General features: G+C 36.5%; 1 protein-coding gene across 2 annotated transcripts in view; it reads left to right on the plus strand.

Annotated features, from left to right (window-relative positions):
* Positions 1-15,222, plus strand: part of LOC150094329 (ubiquitin-conjugating enzyme E2 J1-like) — a 246,020-nt gene that overhangs the window by 87,498 nt on the left and 143,300 nt on the right. The window lies entirely within an intron of this gene.

Raw genomic sequence — 15,222 nt, forward strand, 5'->3', positions numbered from 1 at the left:
GTTCTCACATGGGGATATTCAATTTGCATTTCTACAAGGTGTCAAAACCTCTACTGAAGTGTATTGAGATACCATGTTAGAACCTGTGGTATGGCCCCTGAACAACACCTTGTTTCGCCCTAGACAGTGGGCCTTCCAAACAAGACTTAGGTCCTGCACACATGGCAAAGACCACACAACAGTGGTTGGAGGCAAATGTGCCCGACTACATATGCCATCTGGATCCTGATCTGAATCCATTGACTTCAAATTGTGGTAGAGAAAATAGTGTTCAAGAAATGACACTAACATCACCAACCTGAAGGTGGATTTGGAGCAAAGATTGGCAGTGTTTCTGTTGGATGTTGTGCATGCTGTCATCAGTATGTGGCCTCACAGACTTTGGGTTGTGTGAAGGCAAAAGGGGGACATTTTGAACGTTGAGTGCTGCTGTATGCATGTTACACATGCAGTTTGTATGTTCTGGAAGCTGTAAATAATTTACTGATAGATTAAAGATTTATGTGCTGTTCAAGGTATAATAGTATTTATGGCTAGACTAGGTTTGTGTGTGGTCCGTATATTACCAAAGATTTTAAACATTTAATAACCTTGTTATTATTATTATTTTTTTTTTTTATTATAATGAAATACGGAACATGGAGTTTGTTTATTAGTTATGAAAAACTACATAATGTAAATGCCTTTCATTTTTAGTTCCACAAAGACGGGCCCTTTCTATAGCATGTTTCATGACAGCTGTTAATGTTTCCGGCTCCAGCATCATGAATGTTCTCTTTCAGCTGCTGAATTGTCTGGGTCTTGTTCATGTATACCTTTTCCTTTAGGTAACCTCATAGGAAAAAGTTGGAAGCTGTCAGATCTGTAGAATGATAGCCAATTATTTGCTCACCAAAAAGTGCTGATTTTCAAAATGAAATTGCATGATTTTGGTTCATTGTTGGGTTGTGAACTTTTCCATGATTAATTTCCCGTATGTTCTTTAGAATATCCCCCCCCCCCAAAATAAAATGGAAAAAATTAATCAAAAAAGTATGCACATTTTAAAGCCCTTCATGACTTGGGCCACCTGTGTGCGTGTGTGTGTATTTCCTTACTGTTTTTTTGTTTATTCCTATATCTATAAGAAAACGAGCCAAAAAACATAGGTTCAACTCATACAATGAGTAGCATTTAAATATTTCTAGTTTCTTTCCAATATATTTATCTACTCGGAAACAATTCTAGTTTCCCAAGCTATTAATATATTGTATAAATATTATTAACTTACTTTTGTAAACAAGACAAGAGAGTTGTAATATAAAATGACATTGTTTAATTTATATAAAAATTCACAAGTATAACTATTTACATAAAATTCATTTAAAAACATTCCATAAGAGATATGCCTGTTTCTCACACTCATACACAGTTTAATTTCAGGAATAAAAAAATTCGAACAAAGGAACAAATTCTTTTACTAATCACATCTTAGGATTAACAACTATAGCTTTTCTCTGCAGTCATTCCAAATTAAGAGTAATTTCACTCTGGCGTAAAGTTAACATTCTTTACTAATAAAGAACCGTGTTCTACCTCAGCAGACTTCAGTGTAAACAATTTTCAGAAAAATTACTGGCTCTGGAAAATTATCCATGAAATACTTAGGGAATTGTAAAGCTCACAACTTATTCTAAGTAATCCTATCATTATGTGAATTCAGTTCCTCTGAATAATAGTTTTGTTTTTGTCCTCAGTATTTTGTTATACACACTATCATGAAGAGCACTGTTTAGAAAGAAAAAGAACTTTCTGCTTGAAACAAAATAGTCTATCTTTGCAGAGTTAAACAAGCAAAACACTAGACCAAAATTGTAGTGTAATTTTTTCTTTTGAAACTCGAGCTGCTGTATATTTTTTAAAACAAGAACAATATTAGAGGTCTTCTAGATTTTCATCTTCTGGTGGTCATACACTATTTGAAAGAATAAATTCTTCCAGATAAATCTTTTAGGTCTCAGAATACATTCTTATAACTCTTTCTCTAATAAAAGAATTCATGTTGTCTCCACAAAAGCATAAACAAACAGCTGTTCCAATGTAAAGCCATCTTTAAACTGCCAGTTTGACTCGGCAATGCTCTCCATATGAACAGGGCAAAACAATGTGCAAAATAAACTTTTGGGTAAGAAAAAGTTTTATGATATAGTTCTGCTCTATTAAAATAAAATATCTTTATCTGCTGACCAAAATGTGGTGCAGGTCTTGATCTTAAATTGCATTGCAAAACAAAACCAAGTAACATTTTATAAAATGAATTTCATAATTTTTATGATCTTTGTAGAACAAAGACAAGTGAATTATAACACTAAATTAAATTTTGCAGCAGAGGATTAAAAAAAATATTCTACGGTAAATGGAGGTGGAGGAAGGAAGAAATATGTTTAATTATCCCAATTTCTTTCCAATTTTTTAAAGATTGCTTAATATATAAAAAGTCACCTAATATATATACAAGCAGCCCTCAGTTTACGCCTCAGTTCCGTTCCTGAAAAAAAATGGGCGTAAACCGAATCGGCGTAAAACGAACCCAATTTTAATGGGAGGTATGAAGTTATGTTCCACGCAGTCAAAAAATATGCACATGAAGTATGTGTAACATTATTATATTTAAAGCTTTTATAATACATACATATATATTTGTTCAAATAAAATTATTAATAATGAAAACAAAATTATATACAAAAAATAAGAAACTTCAAAAAGATATTACATATTTCTATGTTGAAGTTCCAGGTTTCGGATCACCTGCATTTTTTTTAAAAAAAAGTATCCAGTGGTAACTGTCTAGTTTTTCTTTCTTTAAGGAGTTCAGTGTAAGGTCGAATAGATGCAATTACACTCCTTTTTACATTCGCACTCCAATCCCAATCATGGTCCATTTCACAGAGTTCATCAGTCAATGTCTCTATGCTTGCAAGGATACGCTGTAAATCGGCCGTTTTCATATCTCTCAAAAGACCTTCTTCATTTTCTTTCTCCTCCTTTGGATGTTGTCTTAATTGTTCAGCTAATTCTTTTAAGTCTTCATTGGAAAGCAGTTTATCATGGCTCTCTAAGACTTCTGTCACATCTTCAGCTGTAATATCATGCAATCCCACCTCTCGTGCAAGCCTGGTAACATTTTCAGTAACATTCTTCTCTTGCTCTAATTCCTCGAAGTCGTGCATAAATGCTGGAAGAAGTTTTCGCCATGCTCCTTTTAAACACGTTGTTCCAAGCTGCCTCGATGTTGTTAATGCCCTTCAAATTATCGAATGACCACCAATAGCCTAACAGTTTTTCCTGAAGTGTCCAAGACTCTTACCATTTCCATAAATGTTATATGAAGGTAATAGGCTTTGAAGATTGATATAATCCCCTGATCCATTGGTTGCAAAAGCGATGTTGTGTTTTAGGGCATGTAAACAACCTTGACATCCAATGGTGTTCTTACTTTAGCAAGGTTTTGAGGATGTCCAGGGGCATTATCCAAGAGAAGCAATGCCTTGGCTGGCAAATCATTTTCTTTACAGAAGCGAAGCACGGTAGAACAAAAATAATTTGTGTACCAATCTATAAAAATGTCTTGTGTAACCCAAGCTTACTTGTTCCATTTCCAATAGACTGGCAGCATGGTTTTTAGACCCTTGAAGGCACGTGGTGTCTGTGAATGGTACACCAACATTGGTTTAAGCTTCAAAGTTCCGGAAACATTTGCACCCAGCAAAAGTGCAAGTCTATCTTTTGCAGCTTTAAAACCTCGAGCGGAATGTTCTTCACAGGAAATGAAGGTGCCTGAGGGCAATTTTTTCCAGTAGAGCCCAAGGAAGTTATCAGGAGGATAACTTCCTTGTTCTACACGATCTTGAAATTCTTTAGGAAAAGCAGCCGCTGCTGCAACATCTGCACTTTCTGCCTCACCACATAATTTGATACTTTGGCACTTACTTCGAGACTTAAATCTCATGAACTACCCTTTGCTTCCTAAAAATGTTTCTTCACCTCCATCTGTCTTTTTAAGATCCTCAAAAATTGTTTTTGCTTTCTCAGTTATAACAGCCTGCATCAGAGGAATGTTTTTTGATTCAAGTCATCCATCCATAATGATAATAATTTTTCCATTTTTTCGTGAAGTTTACCCCTGCTATAATGTACATGTTTTGCATTTAGTGCTGCCGTAGATTGTTGTGCAGACTGTTTTATTCTATCTGCATTTTTCATAATTGTAGTAACAGTCAATGGAGGTAGCTTCATACTCTACAGACATTAGCATGTGTCTGCCCATCTTCCATTCTTCGAATCACCTCCATCTTCTTATCAAGTGTGATTGATTTCCATGCCCTCTTAACACCAAGTTTTGCTAATTTTTCTGCACTTCTATTATCCGACATGGTATGTAATTACGTACTTTATCAATTTAAATACGTATGTACGTAAAAAAAATTAAATAGAACAATTAGGTAGATTCAACATTAAAACTAGGTTTGATACATATACGTCCTAGTAGCTCAGTAAACACTCAAACACTAGAGTGTCTGCTAGCGTCGTTTCTCAGTCAACTACACTACAGTAAGAAAGCACGCGCAGGCAACAGGCATCATTGTGAATCGCGTAAATTGAAACGGTGTAAACCGAGGGATGCCTGTGTGTGTGTGTGTGTGTGTGTGTGTGTATATATCAGTGGTGTCGCGTGCCCAATTTGGTTGGGTGTATTTGTAATGTAGGTTATGCAACCCGCGCTACAAATTTTACGTCAATTTGACTGTATACATGGGCATGCGTCCATGGAAAATTTTCCGGGGGGGGGGGGAGCTTGGAGACAAATAATTACATCAATAATTTTTTATAATTATTGATTTAATTCAATAATTAGTAATAAACATCTTTTAGCAATTTTTGATGTAATTATTTGTCGATGTAAACTATAAATACATTATTTTCATTTTACATAGATTTTAATGATCTTTATTTCTTGGGGAAAAAAGTATTCAGAATCAATACAATTTTTAGCACAATTTCATATATAAAAAAATTGAATGGCATATTTTATTAAAAATCAACTAATTAATTAATCCCAAAATCCTAAATTAAATTATTTCAGTTTAAAAGCAAAAAAAAAGTCATAAAACTAACAAGTAAAATAATATTACATTTAATTTAATTTAATCATAATATTACATTACCTTTTAAAAATGTATATTTCTGTTTAAATTGAAATGTCTCTGTTCACAACAGTAATGAAAATTTCTTTCACAAATTAGAAAAAGAAGTACCGAAAACCGGAACTTTTCTATGACTACCCCACCGTGGGCCGAAACAGGCCAATCCATAATAAAGTTTTAAGACAGACAAAGCGTCCCAGGGTTGAGGATGTAAGATTACATATCTCGATCACTTTTATGATTATAATTTGTGGAATTTTTTACTCGATCATGTGGGGGAAGTGCCCCGTTTGTCCCCCTCTGCGGACGTCCATGACCGTGTGATTGCATTTTTATCGATGTATGAAAGTTTTGAGAGTGCACAGCGCATCAGCACTCATCTTAATTGGTACAATGCAATTAATTGCAGGATACTTTGAATACTTATGCATAGAGTGGGGGAAACAATCTGTTGGTTTTAGGATTTATTAGAAAACAACAATGAAGGAGAATGCTATATTTGATTGGTATATTCGAAAGACGAAAATATGTAAACCATCATTTATAAGACATATAAGAATAGGAAAGAATAAGTGTGAGTAAAAACACTTTCATTAATGATAAATGAATTATTACGAATTATTAATAATTATCATTTGTGATGTGTGACTTATAAGTTACTGAGTAGAGCGAATAGCACGATCCTATCAAGTCTAAACATGAATAAGTGAATTTATGATGCCATAATTTAAAAAAAAACTTATGAAGAGATTGAGTATTACAGGAATAAATATGATTTATTCCTGCACTACTCTCTCTCTTCATAATTCTTCATAAGTTGTGTATATATGCATATGTTGCATATATTTAAAATGTTAGCTCACCCAGCCTTGCCTTCTCAGCAGTTTAAAAATAATAGAATGCTAAGAATTTGCCCGCTACACTCTCTACATCTTTTCGAAGGGCTCAAAGGTGTATGCTTTTTGAAAGCTCTTAATGCGAATGTGATGCAACGTTTATGTGTCGAAAAGTGCCCTCTTCATGAAGCACTAATGCTTTATTACCCTCGTGAAGAAGACAATGAAGCATTAGTATATTGTGTTCAATTTTAGGAATCGCGTGAAGTCTGCAAACAATGGGGGGAGTCTTTAACAGGAATAAATGCAAAAATATAATATCGGTGATACTGATATTTCGTGGATGAGCACTGCACACCTAGCACACCCAGAACATTCGCCCCTGATACATGTTTGTGTGTGTGTGTGTGTGTATAAAATGGTGTATATGAATGAAAGTTGTCACTCTACATTGTGTGTGCAGTGAAAAATTTCATATGTATTTGATTACACTGAATACCATCTCATGAATCAGTATCTCATTCACATTAAAGCTTTTACTTCACTAAAAAATGTTGCTGTGTGTGTGTGAATAACAGAATAAGCAAAGCCGGTATGATGGGAAACCAATTTCAGATATATAGGAATAAGAAATTAGCCAAAATGCCAAACTAGCAGTATACAAGACACTTGTATACTGCTAGTATACAAGTGTTGGATCTGAGAATTAGATTAGAAAGAAAGCACTTGATCAAATATTAGAGACCACAGATTTGAGAGTTTGGAGTTGGAGAAAAATTAGAGGCCTAAACAAATGGCATCAGTGACAGAATCATGTTAAAAATGAGGATTTTAGGAAGGAACTTAATATTGTTTAACATTTAAGAAGGTGTGATCAGAGGTGGTCTAAGGTGATATGGTCCCTTAAACAGAATGTGGGAGGAAAGGTTATATATGAGAGGAAATAATAACATATGAATAGTATGAGACAAAGAGACTAACAAAAAGTGAAATGAATAGAATACAAGCAACGGAAATGAAAGTTTTAAGGACAATGTTGGCAAAAACTAGTAAAGTTGGAATAAGAAATATGGGCATTAGGAATAATTTGGGCCCAAAAAGTGAAGAAATGCTTATCAACTCTCACTTGAAATGGTTGGGACATCTAATGAGAATGAACTTAGAAAGAATATCAAGAAGAATGTATTAAAAGGAAATTTGTGGAGAAAACTATGGAAAAGGTGGAGAGAGAGACCAGATAAGATCTAGAAAAGAGAAACCTGAACTGGCATAGTGTTCATGAAGGAAGAATTTGGGAGGATAGAAAGAAATGGAGAGATCTCATCCACCTGATCTGACAGAAACTGTCAGAACGGTTTTTGCTAAAGAAGAACAACATATGAAGTTCACGTTTTTGTGTTCAATTTCATTTCCCCTCCATTCAACTGTTTGTGATTTTTCTTAATTGTTAGTAACTTACCTTCATTTGTGAGTTATTATTGTTTTGTCAGAATGCTGCATGATTTAGCCATCTAAATGCTTTCTTGATGAGTGGAAAGTAATTTTTCTGTCCTAAAAGGGAAAATTATCAATTCTCATTCTGTTAAAGTATAAATTTTATTTTAGTTGATTTTAGTTTATTTTAGTTGCAATCTAGATAAAATGTGAGCACTTCATTTATATTTTAATTAAAACCTCTAATCTTCTTACTAAACAGGTCCTTTCATATGTTCACTGCATTGATTTGTATGGATATATCAAAAACAATTCAGATATTTTTTTCTACTTCAGAAAGATAAAGTGGAGAGTTATAGGAAAAATAAGAGTGATTTAAAATGTAATGAATTAATGTGATGAAGTTTGAAATTAAGTTATCACAGTTTTAATGGAGGAACTGAATATGATGATGGTTTGCATTTTTAATATCTGTTCAAAAATGAAAAATACACATCAACAGAATTTAGTATTTCCAGCAAGCTGTGATTTTTCAGATAACACAACTTTTAGTTTGTAGATTTGAATTGGAATATTTTGCAAAAAAGCACAACTAACTTTTTTTATTCTCAGAGCATCACAAAGACCCCCCCCCCAGGAAGCAATTTAGTGATGTATACTTTTTCACAGACAATCTTGGTGAACAGTTTGATACAAAATGATCTATGCATTTCTCTCAAAGTAGAATTTGCTTCATAATGGAAATAAATATCCTTTATTTCCAATATGAAGGGTGGGGGGGGGGAATCACAACTGTTCTAATCTAGAAATACCCCTTGCTGCCACTGCATTTTAAATTTTGTTTTGGATCAAAATGCCAGTGGGATTCTCTACCTGATTCTGAAATTTCTAAGAATCAGTAAGACCATAAGTGATATGTGGGGGCCCACAAAATTCAGAAAATCATGAGTTATTGCATTGGATTAGAACAAGAGCATCTTGGAAACACATATAATGCAGTAACTCCAACTTTTTTGTGAGACTTCAAGGTAAAAATTACAAAGGAAATTAATTTTATGACATCACCTCTTTATATTATTCAAGAAAAACTTGCATTCTTTGTGAGAAGCATTGTGATCATGACCTGTTTTATAAGATCTTCTTTTTATTAATACCTTAATGAACGGTTGAGTGTTGCTGTTCTCTTTCCACTATAAATTAGTTTTTTAATTTGTTGTAAAAGGCTAGAAAAGTGCCCTATGTTATACAAGTTGAATGGCCAAACTGATGTCATCAGATCAATAAACCTTAATGTTTTTTCAGATCATTGAATTATTACAGAGACTGTAAATAAAATACTTTTAAGGCAGTTCTTGAACAGCTGATCTATCTGTTTGGTGGAAAGCTCAGACTTGCAGTTTGCTTTTATATCAATACTAGCCCCCCCCCCCAGTTCTGGACTGGTAGGCTGGTTCTTGAAATTCTGATGACTCGAATTTTGAAGACTCGACACTCAGGGTAGCCGCTGAGTTTCAAAATGTTTCAAATAAATTGACAAAAAACATGACACAAAAACGTTACAAAAAAGGCTTATCATTTTATATTATCATCACGAACCATGGGCTCACTGCCCAGTGATGTCTGATGCCTGTTTCACTATCTTCTTCCACCTTTCTTTGTCCAGTGCACAGTGTCACAGTTTTTGTACACCCATTCCACACCAGTCTTTTATATCATCTATCCATTCTCTGTATGGTCTACCTCTTCTGTTTAAACCATCCAAAATACCAAACATAAATATCTTTATCTTCCAGTCCTCACTTATTCTACAGATGTGTCCAAATAATTGCAGCTTCTGTTTTATAATCTTCTGCATTAGATTCTATTTTGGTTCTATCTTCTGATAGAGCTCTTCATTGGTGATTTTCTGTATCCATCCTATTCTTAGAATCTTCCTGTAACAAGTTCTTTCAAATTCTTTTTCTTGATTCTTTATTTATTACCCACGTTTCAGATCCATACAGTACACCGCTGAAGATGCACGTTTCCAGTACTCTTAGTTTTGTTTGCAGACTGATCACTTTACTTTTCCAGATGTTATCATGGCCTTCAGATTTGTTCTTCCCTTTGCAATCCTGATCTTTATTTCTTTTTTACAGTCCAAGTCATATGTCAGTTTACTTCCCAAATATGTGAATTGTTCTACATTTTCTATATCAGTTCCATCCACTTGTATCTTTTCTTTCATGTTCTTCTCACCAAATACCATTGTCTTTGTTTTTTTGAAGTTCATAACAAGTCCAAATCTCTTCCTGTCCTCATTTAACAGTTTCAGTGTTTTTTTTGTAGTTCTCTTTCGTCTTCTTCAATAATAACAATGTCATCTGCAAATCTCAGATTGTTAATTCTCATTCCGTGTACAGATATTCCTTTTGCATCTTCCTTCAATTTGTCCATTGCTCTTTCTAAATGTGCGATGAAAATGCTTGGTGATATTGGGTCTCCCTGTCTAGTACCTCTGCTTGTTTTAAACCATTTCCCCAAATCATCACCTATTCTAACTGCTGCAACTGCATTCTGATAAACATCTTTTAATATAGCTATTAGTTTTTTATCAATTCCATAGGATTCCAGAACTGTTAATGTCACTTTCTGGTCAGTACTGTCAAATGCTTTCTGAAAATCAACAAAGCAAGTATATGTTAACTATAAAGATAAAAAGCCGAAAGCTATTTTACCGGCGAATTTGTTAATTAAGAGGGAGATGTTAAATCCTGTTTTATTTTATAGCCGGATACGAAACTCGGGTCGAAATCCATCGGCATCCATAGTTTTTTCGGCATTGAAACTCTATCGGCGGAACCAAGTGTAAATGATCACTTGGATAGTACAATACCAGGGTGACTCCATGCACAGGTGGAGCAAGCTCCCTCACTAACTTTAATATTCTTTCATAATGTAAAACCCAGCTCCTAAGAGATGTACTATCCAAGTGATCATTTACACTTGCTTCCGCCGATAGTTTTTTTGGCATTGAAACTCTATGGATGTCGATGGATTTCGACCCGAGTTTCGTACCTAGCTATAAAATAAAACGGGATTTAACATCTCCCTCTTAAAAAAGCAAGTATGTGTTTTTGTTTTTTCTTCTAGCAGCTTTCTCTGCTATTAACCTCAATGTCAAAATCTGTTGAATTGTAGTTCTGTCCTTCCTAAATCCTGCTTGCTCGTCTGCAAGGTATGCTTCCAATTGTGTTCTCAATCTTTCTATCAATATGATCATCATCACTTTACCAAGGTGACTTATCAAGGCAATTGTTCTGTAATTTTTACATTCTAGCTTATTTCCTTTCTTGTATAATGTTACTAATATTGATTTCACCCACTCCTCTGGCATTTTCCCTTCTTTCCATGCCATATTGCATAGTTTTTGCATTTCTGTAACCATACTTTCACCACCATATTTAATCATTTCTCCAGTAATGTTATCGTTACCAGGATTCTTGTTGTGTTTTAGCTGTCCTATTGCTTTTTCTACCTCTCCTCTTAAAATGTCCATATCATGCTCATTACCTGGTGGTGATATCTGCTTCAATTCTTCAGTCAGTTTCCCAATGCTATCTGAATCTAGTTTTTCTTCATATAACTCATTACAGTATCTTGTCCGCAGCTGTAGAATTTTTTCTTTATTCATCAATATTTTGCCTTTTTCATCTTTAATTGTGGTCTGTTTTGGTTGCCACTTTCTATTAATGGTTCTGATCATTTTGTATACCTCCCTTGTTTTATGCTCTCCATAGTACTGTTCTATATTGTTGCATTGGGCTTCTAACCATTTCATCTTATCCATTCTGACTTCTTTTTTCACTTCATTACACTTTCTTCTATTTGTTCTGATGTATCCCTTCTTATCTTCAACATTCTTTTCTCCTGTACTAACTTCAGTGTTTCTTGTGTAATCCATTTCTTCTTGATCTTCTCTTCTTCTGGTACTGTTTCTTCAACTGCATCTTCTATCGCCTTCATTACTCTTTTCACTCTTAAATTCGAGTTTTTTTCTTTCTCTACACTTTTAAGTTTCTCTTCTAACACTGTTCTGTACCTTCTTCCTATTTCTGCTTCACTTATTCATGCTGTATCTCTTCTGTTCTGATGTTGGGGTTTATATTTCTTTTTTAATTTCAACTTGATGTTTGCAATCACTAAACTATGGTCCGAGTCTATATCCGCTCCTTGAAAAGTTCGACATTGCTGTACTGATGTTATCCATCTTCTTATAATCATGTCAATCATGTTTTTGGTTTTTCCATCATTTGATCGCCACGTCCATTTTCTACACTCCTTTTGTTGGAATCTTGTGTTACAGATCATCATCTCGTGGTCCACAGCAAATTCAAACAATTTCTCACCTCGTTCATTTCTTTCTCAGAAACCATATTTTCCCATGACTCTTTCCCAACCATCATTATCTATTCCAACTTTGGCATTCCAATCTCCTTCAATAATTAGCACATCTTGCTTTGGTATTGTTTCTATTGTCTCTGTCAGATCTTTGAATAAGTCAATATCCTCATCTGTGCTGTCAGATGTGGGTGCATATATCTGGACTATTGATATGTTGAATGGCTTTGCCTGAAATCTTGCTACTATGATTCGTTCATTAACTGGTTTGTAGCCTAACAGTGCCTCTCGAGCTCTTTTGCTAAGAAGGAAGCCAACTCCTGCTTCGTACATGGATGTCCTGACCATATTACTTCACATCCATTGATCTCTTCAGATGATGTCCATCTCATCTCTGCCAATCCTAGTATATCCCACCGATATCTCTTCATTTCCTCACGAAGTAGTTCTAATTTTCCTGACATATAGAGTGTCAGCACATTCCACGTTCCTACTGATAACAGTTATGTTAGTTTCAGTTTCTGTTTCTTTTCAGTATCCCACTTTTCGATCCAACCCCAATTGCTCAATTGGTATCGCAGGCCTTGTTTATCTCTGGGCGACGCCCGATCCGGCATGTTGTAGCTGTTGATTGTATAGGCATCAGATAACAATTGTGTTTTTTCTTTACGGTCAGAGCATCGACACTCATCTGACCGACCCTCCTCCTTTATCTAGGCTTAGGACTGGCACGAGACCCCTAAGGATCCCATGGTGGAGTTATTTTATATTATAGGGTAGATTAAATCGTTATTGAAAGAACCTCCATAGGTCAGTCAGTATAGATAAAGCCTTTTGGTTGGGAAGAGTTGAATTCGATTCCTGTATATGACGTTAGGAACCTTTATCTGGTCTCCTTCGATCTCATCCATCAGAGGATGAGTCTCAATAGATCGCAGTATGGTGGCTGCACTTCTAAGCATGACACCCAGACCGGTACCTAGGTCGTCGGCGGACGATTTGGTGCCCACACGTCACACCTGAATGGTATGGCGTAGGAAGCAGCTGCTGCTGCTGCATAGTCTCAACAGCTGCCTCGATGCTTCCATTCTAGTAGCCTCGTTGCCAGAGCGATCGCACTGTGAAGGTACGAAAGCAACTCTGGCTAGCGCTGCCTTTTAACGGGCGAGTAACGAATGGTATCGTTGCAGTGGCTAGACGGGATTCTGACTTAGAGGCATTCAGTCATAATCCCATGGATGGTAGCTTCGCACCACTGGTCACTCGACCAACCAAGTGTCCGAACCTGCTGTTCCTCTCTTACTGAGCAGGATTACTATTGCAATGACTAGTCATCAGTAGCGTAAAACTAACCTGTAATCTTTATCATCAGGTTATACTCTCCTACAGTATGCAATTGCATCAAAGTTGAGTTTCACCACACACACACACACACTAGTGCACTCTTATAGTATACAGTTGCATCAACCTTGAGGTTCACCACCCCAACTTCTATTATAAAATCTGTTCAGACTCTCTTGGCAGTGTGTCCCTGTCTCGCATTGAGGACCTAAAGGCGTTCGGCCCTTAATTGCATGTGGTACATGAACCTAAAGTCGTTCAGTTCATGCAACTACCACAGTTTGACTAATAGCCATACTTGCCACTATTATTAATTCTACAGACCTGTGTTATTCGTGCTCTTACTCACATCAATATATGCACCAGCCTGGGCCAGGCCACTAGAATTTCCTCAGAAAAAACTCCGATTTAATCCTTCTTTCTCCAATTCATTGCAAGTTCCATTCCTTAACCTAGCTTAAAAACTAACTTACATACTAATAAAAATTAGTAGCTAAATTCCCCTTATCCCCATCTAGGAACTGATATTTTTCATTCAAAATATCACCATCTTCATTCTATATATTATTTCAGAGTCTTTCTATATACTCATTTAGAGTCTTTCTATATACTCATTTAGAGTCTTTCTATATACTCATTTAGAGTCTTTCTTTATATTCATTTAGAGTATTTCATAATTTCATGTGTCTACTCAGTGAGTTCCACAATCCAACGAGAAACCCAATGCCACTGAGGTTGGGATAAAAGACAGATTCCCTACGTTATATGCTCAAAGGGGAGCAGCGAGAGTCTTTAGGGCACTCTCACCTCTTCCCAACCCAAGACAAAGGATGTCAGATAGCTGAATTCCCTACAAAAAAAGCTCATGTGCGTAGGTGCACGGGTGGGATGGCAATTCCCCACATTAAGAGCAGCACTTAGGGCATACTCCTTCAGGGCCTCTCTGTGAGGCCAGCCGGACCTGATAAATCGCATTAGCGTCGTCAGGAATTATCAAGTGTGCTATATGCACTCACCAGTCTTCCCCTGGTGATTTACAGCAGCTATCAATGGACTCGCACCAATGACATGTGCTACTGAAAAATAATGAAAATCAGTATGATGCCTTTTCAGGACATCTGGAGGCCACTTCTCCACATCATGTGTTGCTCTAATAGCGAACACCTTCGGGACCTCTCTGTGAGGCCAGCCGGACCTGGTGTGGCATGAACTGTCTCCAGGAATTATCATTTGTGTATTAAGCACTCTCCAGTCTCACAATAATCAATTGAAATTTGGCTAGATAAACTTCATTTAAATATAATCCTGTTAGATATTTATAAAACTGCTCACAAACAATAAGTCACTGTCCGCCTCAATGAGAGTCATGTTTACTCCCACTGATTACCCACGAACTTGATTGATATTCTTTCACTTAAACATTCATAGCATTGGGCAGAAATCACATTGTGTCAACACCTCTCAACAACCAATTCGCAATATGCTTTGTTTTAATTAGACAGTCAGATTCCCCTGGTCCGTGCCAGTTCTGAGTTGGCTGTTAGTTGCCGGCTGAAATGGTCGCGTCAGACAGGCCATCTGGCATGCCGCGCAGCTGAGGCATTCCACGAGAAGACCCCGACGCTGGTCCGGGCTCAACTGTTCCATCACTGGACAGTTTTGCCCAGTCCCGGTGCAGTGCCATACCCGCTTCGGACCCCAGCCCGACCGGCCCAGTCCTCAGAGCCAATCCTTGTCCCGAGGTTACAGATCCGTCTTGCCGACTTCCCTTACCTACATTATTCTATCGACTAGAGGCTGTTCACCTTGGAGACCTGCTGTGGATATGGGTACGGTCCGGCACGAAAATCACACTCTCTCCTTCGGATTTTCAAGGGCCGACAGGAGCGCTCCAGATACCGCAGGAGGAGCAGTGCTTTACGCCTCATCTACAGGCATAGGACACACTGGGAGGCATAGGGCTAACCACCTTATCCTCGAGTGTGGTTGAGGTTACAAGAATACATACCTCGACACTGTAATAGGTAGAAGAGGGGAGGATTAAGAAA

The sequence above is a fragment of the Typopeltis vanoorti genome, chromosome 22 (assembly GCF_054136105.1).
Source record: "Typopeltis vanoorti isolate ZY-2024b chromosome 22, IOZ_Tvanoo_1.0, whole genome shotgun sequence".
Classification (NCBI taxonomy): Eukaryota; Metazoa; Arthropoda; class Arachnida; order Uropygi; family Thelyphonidae; genus Typopeltis; species Typopeltis vanoorti.